This window comes from Euprymna scolopes, chromosome 3 (assembly GCF_053919585.1).
Source record: "Euprymna scolopes isolate OS-2025 chromosome 3, ASM5391958v1, whole genome shotgun sequence".
Lineage (NCBI taxonomy): Eukaryota > Metazoa > Mollusca > Cephalopoda > Sepiida > Sepiolidae > Euprymna > Euprymna scolopes.
In genome coordinates, this window is record NC_136484.1 from 18,134,714 (window position 1) to 18,147,683 (window position 12,970).

Here is a 12,970-nt window from a genome sequence, read left to right on the forward strand (position 1 = left end):
ATCATCTGTCGATGTCTTATTAGAAGCCTTTGTTTAATTAGTGGTCTCCACTCAGGGCTGCCCCCGAAGCTGACAACGCCTGTCTACTTCCCAACTATTGATCCGCTGATCGATTAGTCAAGCGGTTTTCACTGCTTTGTAATTTATCGATCTCTTCATTTACCTCCGTCTAAATCATCGCCGTCTCGCAAACCATGGAGGTCCGCCTACCTGCACAGTCACAGCTGTGCTCCTTCCTTTCTGCAAAACATTTATGCCTCCCGTTTTATTTGCCGTCTTTAACGCACACAACTAGATTTCTTGTAACTTATGTTTTAATTTCTTCCTTCATTGACTTTCTCCCTCTCCCCCTGTGTGTGTGCGTGTGTGCGTGATTTTTTATGGGAAAAATATGTCTATTTATTTATATTACACCCTCAAATTTAACCAATCTTTTTATATATGAAGCTCGATGTAACTTCATATACAAATAATCGACATAAATCTAGATTCAGAATTCCAAAACAGAATATGCCCATGATTACAAAAAATCCGAAATAAATTCTAGGGGTAATCGCAATTGGGATTTTGTTATAGTTACGCCATTTAAAATTCTAAGTCACTATAGTTGTAAACTATTTTAAAGAAAAGTATTCCAATATTTTCTAGAACTAGTTCATGGAAACAATTTTTGGAGCTCAAATCTAAACAATAAATTTTAATTTATAATAACTTTTTTCTAAAGTAATTGTGAAATAATTGTATATATTTACCTCATTATTAAGAATATTTTACTGGAACTTTTAATAATATTTCTGATGTATGCGTTCTTATTTATTATCTAATTGTTTCAAACTTACTCATAAACAGAAAGGAAATAATAAATAATCTGGCAAAATTATTTATATATGCACGTAAAGGTGAATTAAGTAAAGTGAATTCTGTCCGAATTTTGACCTTAAAAATATTGTGTATACAATGTATTTTTTTACATTTTTATGTTCAAATGCATTTTAACTGATTACATCTTTTTACAGAACAATTAAATTCTAAGTTGCTTGATTACAACTCTAATTATATGGAAGTGCCTACGAATCACTTGAGGCATATAATACTTTATGAGTTCAAGAAAGGAAACTCAGCAGCCGAAGCGGCTAGAAATATTAACTTAGTTTATGGAAAGGAATGTGTGACTGAAATAACTTGCAGAAGATGATTTGCGAAATTCAGGAGTGGAGATTTCACTCTTGAAGGTGGAGATCGAACCGAATGCCTAGTTTAGTTTCATAAGTTTCTTGAAGCAGTTCCCGAAGAAAACTCTGCTTTATCAGTTGAGGAATTGGCAATAAAACTGATTCAAACCATACCATTGTTCATCGTCATCTTGAAAAACTTGGGAAAGTACCTAAACTTGGAACACGGGTGCCTCATGAATTGTCTGAAAACAATCTCTACTGCCGAGTCGACATATTATCTCCATTATCGCCAACTTGTTTCATTGTTTTTGATAGACTTGTGACTGGTGACGAAAATGGATTTTTTTATCGAAAACTTAAGCGTCGGAGACAAATCTGAAAAGAAAACTTCATGGGAATAACATTCTTCTTTTAATATTGGCGAGATTATCAAGAATAATTCACTTTGAATTTTTAACAAATGCAACAAAAACGCTCAGATCTACTGTCAGCACTTTGAGCGTTTCAACCAAGCGTTGGGAGGAAAAATGACTGCGCTAGTGAATCGAAAAGGGGCGATGTTTCACCAGGACAATGCACGACCCCACACAGCAAAAATCATGTCACAAAAGATCAAAGAACTTGGTTGGGAGAAAATTCCTCATCCACCTATTCTCCTTACATTACTCCTTCAGACTACCATTTGTTTCGTACCTAACAAAATCATTTGGAAGGAACAGCTTTTTTAACGCAGAAAGATGTTGAATCTGATATTTTTGAGTTCTTCGAATCAAAGCCAAAAGGATTCTAAAGTGATGGAATTAATAAGCTTGATAATAGATGGAAAGAATTCATAAATAATCACAGAAAGTATGTTGATGATGAAATCGTTAATAAAATGTAACATTTAGTCACTTTTTTCTTTAATAATCGAGAAATAAATATCTATATATACCAATATATGACTTTGTCTTTTCTATAATGTTATATTTGTGTGTGTATGTGTGTGTGCGTGAATGTTGCACGAGGTCATGACCATATTCAGTTCGAGTTCTATTTTCCTACTACATAACGTTTCCTCATATGTTTAAATCTGATCTGAATACATATATCGTATATATGGTAGACCAGGCTCTCACGTCTTAAATATGCCACAAGTCACGAAGAAGAACATTGCGAATTAGCACTACCCTTTCGCAGCATATTCTGTTCAGCATGTGATGATTCCTGATAATACAATACTTGATCTAATATCGACTTCGTGTACGAGCGCTTGTACTTCAAGACTGAAAGAAAGTATTATCTACCTATCTATAGGCGCGTGGATCTGTATTTTTCTAAGGCGACTTTTTATTTTCTGTTAATGTGTATAAAAACATATTGCATTTACTTAAGATTCGTCTTGCTTTAATCTCGATCTCATTCACGTTATCAATCAACGAAAAAACATGCAGAAACGTTTGCGTTTGGTTTATAATCGGTTGTAATTTATATGTAAATCAAAGACCATCCACGCACTGATAGCCGCGAAATTATTTCATCTTGTTAAGTGCATTGAAAATCAGAGCTTTATTTTTTTTAAAGACTGCGAGCAATCCCCAATGTTCAAATAGATCGGTAGCAGCACAGTTTGCTTAGATTTGATGTACTATGTACTATTATTTTTAATCAATTTGAAATATTTACGAAAAAATATTACTGAAGAGGAATGAAGGTAAGGGAAATATGGAGAAAAACATGTATATCCATAAAGTAATATGTAATAATAATCCAAGGTAATAAATATCAAAGAGATAGAATGAATAATAAATAGCTATAAATACACATAACAATAAACATTATATGAAAACAATATGCACGCATACGTATATACACTTATAGATATGTACACATACATATCTATAATATAAAGCTGAATGTCTGTGTGTGTATGCGTGTGTGTGTCTGGTCACGAATAGGCTCATATATGATTGACTCTTTTTTAAAAAAACTGATTACATATAAACATAGAAGATGCATCGGGACACAATAATGGGTATATTTGATCTGGCAGAACAGTGAGTCAGTAAAATTGTGGGGTCTGCATTCGCGCCTTGTCAACATAGTATGGAAATGAAACATTAAAAATTTTATAAAAAAAACGTTTACCAGTGTTTTTGATATAGATGTACATAATAATAATTTTATTAGTATGTTTTAACTTTAATAGGCATTGTATAATAAAATTTTAATAAAGACTTTTCATATCTATCTGCGTAAGTATACTTTGATAATTATGTTTCAGTTTGAGGAAATATGGTATAATAAAATTATGGAGTGTTCGTTCGCGCCTGACCTCCATAAAATTGAAATATGTCACAAAGTTTAACAAGGTTTTTATTATAGATCCACAAAATATTGTGATAAGTGTTTCATTACAACCCTTCCTTCCCATAACCTTTCATACTTTCATAAATCAGAGTCCATTTTCTGTTCGCTGTTTTTTAACCCTGTCAACGAGGTGTACTTTTGCTAGTATATATATATATATATATATATATATATATATATATATATATAAATATATATATATATAAAGCCCACCCATATTAGGTGACAAGATTTCTAATTTTGTAAACGAAATAAGGAAAAGTTTTTTTGTGCCTTGAAATGTCAGTTTTCGAAGATAATTCATGGTCTGAAGACGTAATCTCCCCAGCAAGGGTGATTACAGAAGCAAGTATGCACATACGTAGCCCTCGATGTTTGTATAAATAAATTATATATATATATATATATATATATATATATATATATATATATATATATATATACAGAGAGAGAGAGAGAGAGAGAGAGAGAGAAGATGGGAAAACATAGAAAGAATTATAGACATACAGCTCTACAGGAATATGTAGAGACAGAAAAAGAGAGAAAGCAACAGACACACACACGTACACATACATACACACATATATAACATTTCAATATCACAGTTTAGTAAATGCGTTGGGATTATTGTATTTGCGTCCACATTACATTATCAAATATATATTAATACCAACCAATATATTCAATAAAATAGATATATTTTATAAAAATAATACGATGTTTTTGAGAGTACAGAGAGATGTTTTGTTTGAACACTAAATATAATTTAGATTAATTAATATCAATTTGAATGCGATTTTATAATCATGGTTTGTTTGAAGATTGATTTTAAAACATGAATCACGATATATTAATGCAATACTAATGAAACCATCGCTATATAATATATACGTACATTACGTTGGGTTATTTAGAACACTGCCATTGATATTAAATGACCTCATTTTCTATTGCAAAATTATTAAAACAAACTTTTAGTATAGGAAGGCAAGAATATGCGAGTGACTTCATAAGTTTAAGTAATTGGTATATTTATTTAAAAACGAATTATAATATTATATAATTTAATTCATGAATAATTTTTATGTATGTTTAAATAAATTATTTTTACATATTTTTATAGAACGATAGGTTTCCTTTGACTATGATGCATTTTTCAATTTATGCATAGTTTCTACATTGCATAGCATTTAGGAAGAAAAGTTCAAGCCCACTCGTCGTCCTATACATACACACACATACACATACACACACACACACACACATATATATATATATATATATATATATATATATATATATTCTACATAACACCAAAAGTTGGAGGAAGTGAGGAAGCATGGCCATGGAAATCTTTTTACCCGAATACGATGTCCAGCATGTTAAAAATATACCATTTGTTGTAAAAATCTAATGGATAAACATCTGAAGAAGTTGGTGGGACAGGATATTTTTACGGAAACATAAATCGTAAAATTGCAACTCATTAATCAAACAGCTGTAATGGAAAAATCCAGGAAATAAACGAAGGTTATAAAAAGAAAACGTGAGTGTTTGAATTTGCAACAAAACTTTGCACTATATATATATATATATATATATATATATATATATATATATATATATATATATAGAGAGAGAGAGAGAGAGAGAGAGAGAGAGAGAGAAATTTTATGTTAGATAAAGAAAAGAACTTTTTTAAGGCACATAGAAACAAAATAATGGGAGGAGCAAAGAAAGTATATGAAATTTTGTATCTGGTGTCATGCTAATTCTTGTAAAGAGTAGAATGATAAGGTCAGAGTCTGACTATGACAATATATATATATATATATATATATATATATATATATATAGAGAGAGAGAGAGAGAGAGAGAGAGAGAGAGATAGATAGATAGATAGATAAAGAGAAAGAGAGAGACAGAGAGAGTGCTAAAGTAACTTTGTATGCGCGTATCGCAGAATAGTCTCTACCAAACTGCTCACCTAGTCTGGTCTACATAAGTGAACCTTAATATTTAAGGGATTTAGACATTTTTGCCAGTAAAAATACCTACTATGTAATCAAAATTGAAATAAGAACTTAAATTTAGCAGGACTACGTGGAGACAACGTTTTATTTTTGTGCACGCGTAAATAAACATTTATAAGTTAAATCCGCATAATTGTTAACGTTTTTATGTAATTGTTGATAGTAATAAATATAAATCTGCAGAAATTACATTTAAGCATATTTTACGACCGGGCGAACTGACAAAAAGTCACTACTATATAGTTTGTTCTATATATTTTGTACAATGTAATAATCAGTGGAAGATTGGGTCTATAATACTAAATACAAAAGCTGCATGGATTAAAATACCATATTTAAGCGTATTTAACGACACGAAAAGGCCGGGCGCTCCTGCTAATAATTTATAAATTCATGACGAGTATCTAATTCGAGAATATAATACAAAAATAATTTCATGAGTTTAAACTGCTTTTAAAATGCTCTTTACTCTAATGTATTCTTGTTTAAAATAAATATTTGGGTAGAATACGTAGTCATGTCTTAATGACAGATGAGGAGCACATACGAACACATTTTTATATATGAGAAGTAGTCTAATTATTTCTATCTGTATAATATTGTTTGATCATTTCTTAGTTAGTCCGTAGATTAAAGGTTGAAAATTGTTAGCAACAGTTTTTAAATAGTAAAATAATTTACGAAAAGACAAATTCGCGAAACGTTTTCAAAATATAAACAAGAATATAAAAATAGCTCCACTCAATGTAACATCGTTCTCAAATATCTCTGTGGAGAAGGGTCACTATTATATACTTTGTATAATACAACAATACATGAGGATTGGGTCTATAATAATAAATGCGACATCTGCATAAATTAAAATATATTTAAGCGTATTTAATGACCGTATCTCATAATATATGATCATTGCTGCAATGATGTAAAAAAAAAAAATTCGTGTTAATTTATACATGCAGCTGTAGTTTAACAAAGGAAGATATATTCGAAACGTTAGGTAAATAAGGAAAAGAAACAGGGCAATAGAAAGACGAATATTTTCTACCAAGATGTGCTGTACTTCAAATTAAAAATTGTATCTTACAACGTGATTTTATTATTTGTATGTAGCATAATATTACTTTCAGTATTTATTTGTTCTTAATTATGCATCTTATTTGGGTCAGATTTATATTTAAGATAAAATACACACTATATTCATGTAAATGTTAATACACAAATATTTGATGAGTGTTATTTTTTTCTGTTTAAATAAAATCTAATTTTTACGTTGTCGAAAAAAATATTAGCTTTATCAAAATATATTCGTTGATTTAATATATTTTTCTTTCCGTGGAGTTTAAATGAGTCCTGCTAAAAGAATCAGTTTTCCTGTATTTTGAACTAGCATATAAGGGTCTTTCATTTTAAATTATTTAGAATTTGTCAACAATTAAATTGAGAGGACCAATCTTGGATTCTTCGCGAGATTAGTAATTACTTTATTTATTTAGTTTCTTCTGGAAAAATATTGTGATTTATGTAAGCCTCGTATTTTGAAAAGAAAATATATTTTTATTTATTTATTTGTTTATTGTTTTTTTTTTGTTTTTGTTTTTTTTGTTTTTTGCTGGACATTGAAAGAGAAATATTGTTCGGATAATATATTACATATATGATAGATATTTATTGCCTACAATATTTTGGGCCTAAAATATTAAATCGATCGAATTGACAGAGCGGTGTTTATCTCACAACGTGTTTACTAAATGATCCAGCGCCCCTACCACGTGAATCACGAATCTGATATTTGTAAGTGAACGAACATATATCTTCAAGGGCGTCATCAAGATATTGAATCACGTTCGGAGTGGGCGAAAACTCGTATCACTTACATAAAAAACTGGTGCACTTTTACGCACTTTAATTTATGCTATGCATGTGGGTGTCTTCTGCACTGACACAGATGTTAATGTTATTAAATTTGAGTAAAGCATATATTTACGTAGGAACCAGAAAATATAACTAAAATAAACATGATCCTATACACAAGAAATAGGTGTGTATATATATATATATATATATATATATATATATATATATATATATATATATATATATATATATATATATATATTGACATACTTAAAATGAAACGTCCTCAAATCCTCAGGGGAAAAAACTGAACGGTTTATAAGAAATTGCTGTAAATTTCGGCAATAAATTTCTGACTTTAATTGAAAATTACTAATAACTTGTTTATTCTTACAAAAGGATTTCTAGAATAGGACTGTTTACGTATATTCTTATGAATTCCCTAGGGGGTGGGAAACACGGATGTTTTCGTATAGCTTGCTTGCCATGTGTACATTTTACACATTACTAGAATTTGCCTGTCCCAAGCTGGTAAAATTAATTCTTCAAGTTTAAACAGCTGTGCACCACTTTAATGTAGCATAACGTAGATTAAAATTAAAGATCATCTTATTCGTATCCTATGCACTCGAAGATTCTATCGTTGGCATTGGTTCCCCATATATTTTTCCCGACAAAATTCTTTCTAAAAAGACATTGAGAATTAAAAAGAGGGGTAAGAATAATATTGCCAACATCTTAAGTAAAAGTATATTTTTGTGGAACGAAGTGGATTCGACCTTATGGCACCCAGGTTGGCAGTCTGTGTCGTTAACTATCAGACCACGGTCATCTCTTACAATCAAGGTAAAACCGAATTAAATCTTGTTATTAGAATGATGTCGTCATTTTTTTTCCACACTTTATTTGATTCTGTATATGAGTTTTAATTACGATCATTCTCCTATCTATTAGTTTAACTTCGTCGCTGAATTGCGGATCGTTCAATGTTTCCACTTCATACTTAGTCAACCATATAAGGCTTTTCAATACTTTAATATATTTCAATGTTTCAATCGTCTATTTTTACTTTTAATGGACAGGATGTATCAGCTTTGTTTACATTTCTTGCATTACATGTAATGCAATACGCACAATTCGTTTTTATAATGTTTAATGTAGCAAGCTTGACTTTGACGAAATATTTTGAACAGTACACTCTCTGCTGAATAATGACTGAATATCATATGAATTACATATCCTTTATATTTATAAGCCCTCCATATGTGGTAGACTGTCTGGGCTGAGTTGATGGATTCGGTTCTTGTATGCTTGATCACAATTTGTCCGACAAATGTTATATTTCAGTAACGCTTTTGCTTAGCTTGTAATTCTCCGATTTATTATTATTTTTAAAGACGTTCCAAAATGATGCCTGTTATTTTTTATTCCACCAGAATGGATCAGACAGAATTGTAAACTGCATTGTTATAATGACAACTTATGCATTCATGACCTTAATTTTTTATTTCTCTGTTACAAATGTTAATTGTGTGAGCCTCTGATAAAGCAACATCTCCCATGGACATGACGCCTCATTAAATTCGTCTACGTAGAGAAAATTTAACCGATTAGTATTTATCGGCGCCGACTGAAAGTTTACGAAATCGACGCAATTGATGTAAGAACAGTTAGTTGATGGGTTTTGCAACATAGATGTGAGTACCAAAGTGGGTTTTGAACTTTTACCGCCGAGGAATCAAAAGAGGTCAGCAAAAGTGTATTGAAGCTTCTGCTGACTACGTTCTAAAGTAAATACTGAAACATACAAAATTAAAAAATAAAAGACCTTGCATATAGAACGACCCTCTAATATTGTCTTTCATAATGTTGTATTACTTTGTTGATAAATGCTTGGAGTGAAAATATTCTATCGATACATAAATGACCTGAAATCATCTTGCATGGACAAAATTTGAACCGACAGAGTTCATATAATTGAATATACTTGAACAATATACAAACGATTGCTAGTACTGAAGCAATATTTCTCCCATAATAATTCCCCTTTATTGTGCACTATTACTTACAAACTATTTTATTCCCTCCTTCCTACTGAGATATTTTCCAGTTTCAAACAAATCCAAAAAAAGTAATAGATTTTAAAAAAAAATAATAATACTTATGTGGATTTTATCTTGATAAAATATAGTTAAAATATTCTAAGTAATATTGTACCCGAATTAATTTCCTGAAGCCTTGAATATGCCCCATAGATAGCTGTATCAGTATTGTTGTAGAATTCAAGTAATTATTTTCCATATATACATTTATTTGGCAATATAATGCAATTGCATTTATTAATTTTTTTAGATAAGCATTGGTTATTAGTATTATTTGAATTCATTAGACTACTGTTCTCATCTTGAGTGTGGTTTGAATTCTAAACTCTGTCCAAATTCCGGAGTTCAACAGAAACATCCCCAAGTACGACAAGATTCAACCGAGGAAGGTCGGAGTTTACAGCGATTAAAAAATTGTAAAAATAACACTCAAGATAAGAACAGTAGTTCTGAAGAATACAAATATGCAATTTATTTAGTAGTGGCTCATATTTCAAATATGCTTTTATAATAAAAAAGAAAGTATGAAAAATAAATGACCGCCACCAGATAAAATCGGCTTTCAAAATTACGTCCTAATTTTACAAAAGCAGAAGAGCATAAAGTGATGTTTAATCAAATTGGTTTTCGATTCCATTCGTCCTAATTTCATTAATGTAAATAACTGTGTGCATAAATAGTAGGAGACATTTATGAAATCAAAAATAATTCAATCAGTAATTTTTTTCAGATTTCATTGTACTTTCCTATATTTTTGTGTTAAAGATGCATATATTTGATAGATTATCTAATGTGCAAGTGATATGCAATTGTTCCTGGTTTTGAGGATGAAGTTTATTTTCTATTACGTGTTAAAATATGTATTGGCGCTATGAAATACGACGGCTGAGACAGTCAAAACGTTTATGGTAATATAAATAAATAAAGCTTCATCGACTATCCTTATCAGTCATAGTGACATGTTCACCTCGTAGCACATTTACTATAAATAAACGTGGCTCAAGCAGACGAGCACACATTACACAATCACACACACACACACACACACACACACACACACACAAGCACACATGACAAAAAAGAATGGTTACATAAGGATGTTTTTTTTTAATTACATTTTCACCCCCCAAAAAGGCAGATTGCCATTTTGGCGGGGGGGGCTACTATCAGGGACAACAACTACTGGGGTACTATGCAGGGATTTGGGCAGCAATATGTCGGTTCACGTTGCACTTGAACTTCTGCACGTCAGTACAGTTGGGGAAGCTGAGACCTGGAATAGAATTCCAATGTCTAGCGGTACTGGGGAAGAAACTACTGATCTTTTAAATCTAGGGAACTCTACAGTGTGGGGTGTGATTTAGCAGCCTGTCAGGTTTGTCGAGGGTGTTCACGTCGTGGGGGCACAAGGGCTTGCAGTTCGTCAGAGCATTCACTATTAAAATACTTGTAGAGGGATGCAACGTTTCGTCGATGGGACAGAGGCTGAAGCTTAGATGCTAGTTCAGGGCCTATCAGTCCACTCTCTTTTGAACCTTGTCAAGGAGCGAGAGACTAGTAGCAGATGCACCAGCCCAAATATGACAGCAATACTCTATACACGGGCGAATGGTGGCCTTATAGAGGTACAGGATACTTTCGGGTGTTAGTAGTTTTCTAGCACGGTAGAGAGAGCCCACCTTCCTTGCAGCGTTAGATATGCATATATATATATATATATGTGTGGGTGTATGCGTATATATATACATATATATATATGTGTGTGTGTATATATTCATGTGTGTATATACATGAGTAAACGCATAAGTTGAAAAAGGACAAACCAAAAGTATCTATATATTCATCATTGCTTTGACATTTTAAGACAACTTTGGAGTAATTAATTTTAAAAAGTAACATACAAACAAAACATTGTAAAATATTTGGTGTGTCTGTAAAATAAATTTTCCTCTTTTTTTCGTTTGAGTTCAAATGTGCAACGTGTTTATGACATGATGTTTCCGTTACTATGTCCGGTTAGCAAACATCGGGACACGGGGTCTACTAGTTTAAATATTATTTAAATATTAATTTAAAAAAAAACGCGCGCACACACGCATATTATATATATATATATATATATATATATATATATATATATATATATATATATATATATATATAGCTGTGTGACAGTACAAAACTTATACATTGCTTTGAACAAAATAGCCAACAAAACTCGAGGGATCCCTTTCATCAACAGATTCCTCGGGAATTACTCGTCAATCATAGAAAAAATGAATTAATAAATAAATGAAATATCTCGCAAGAACAGACTTAATGGGGTGCACGTGTAAATCTCACTGTGGAAGAGGGGAAAAAGAAAATACAAATAACATAAAATATATACAATAATATAAAAGATATGTACAAGTGCGGGCAAAAGGGAGAGTTAAAATATATCCCCAAATAAGTCTAATGACGTAACGAACTTCTTCTGTCGGAAGAGAGGCGGTCTACGTAGGAGAATAGAGACTGACTCCAAAAATCCGCAAGTGATTTCGAGAGTCAGCCCGAGGCAAAATCCTAAAACACTCCATGTTATACACATTGGCACACGCTGTATTTTCATGGGCGTGTTGGCCAACGGAACATTCCAAGGTGGAAGAAAGGGAATAAGAGCGACAAGGCTTGTACAATCTTATTTTTTCTGGAACATGTTGGTTGATTTGAGACTGCAAATTTAAGGAGGTTCGACCTACATAGTCATCAGCACACTGACAATTAAATTCATAAATTACATTACTTTTTGTGATGTAACGCAAACCATCCTTAACAACTAGGGGAAATGCAGACTTTACACCAAAGACCAAACCTAGAGAAACGGACCTCAAGCAATTTGACAGAGATTTAATGATTCGTCTACCACAACACTGAGCGGTCTCCCCAATCCAACGGACTTTTAAGTATATAGGACACCTAAAGGAACCAAAGAATGCAGCAGAATTGCATTTTTATTTTATTTTTAATAATATAATCAATTAAATTCTACGGATAACCGTTTTGAATGAAAATATACTTGACGGTCTTCAATTCACGTTCTAGTTTACCAGAAGAACAAATTCCAAGGGTTTTATACACTAAGGTCTGAATAAGTCCAATTTTCCTGTAAATTATAATATGGATTAATGACCTTCAACTTGACTTACCCTGTTAAGCAGTGTATGCTTAATTGCTCCTCGTTCAACATCTCTCTACAATGTCTATTTTAAAAACAAAATGTCTTGTAATTTTTTTATGCTTATTAACCCTCTAGGGCCTTAACATATTAATACTTGAACAAACATTTTGAAAATTGAAATTATAGATTTTATTGGATCAAGAATCATGAATCCGAACAAAAAAGTGAATTCATTTAAAAACTTGAAACTTTTTTAATCTGCCATATCTGTCACCTTGGGCTCTAATCTTCCTGATT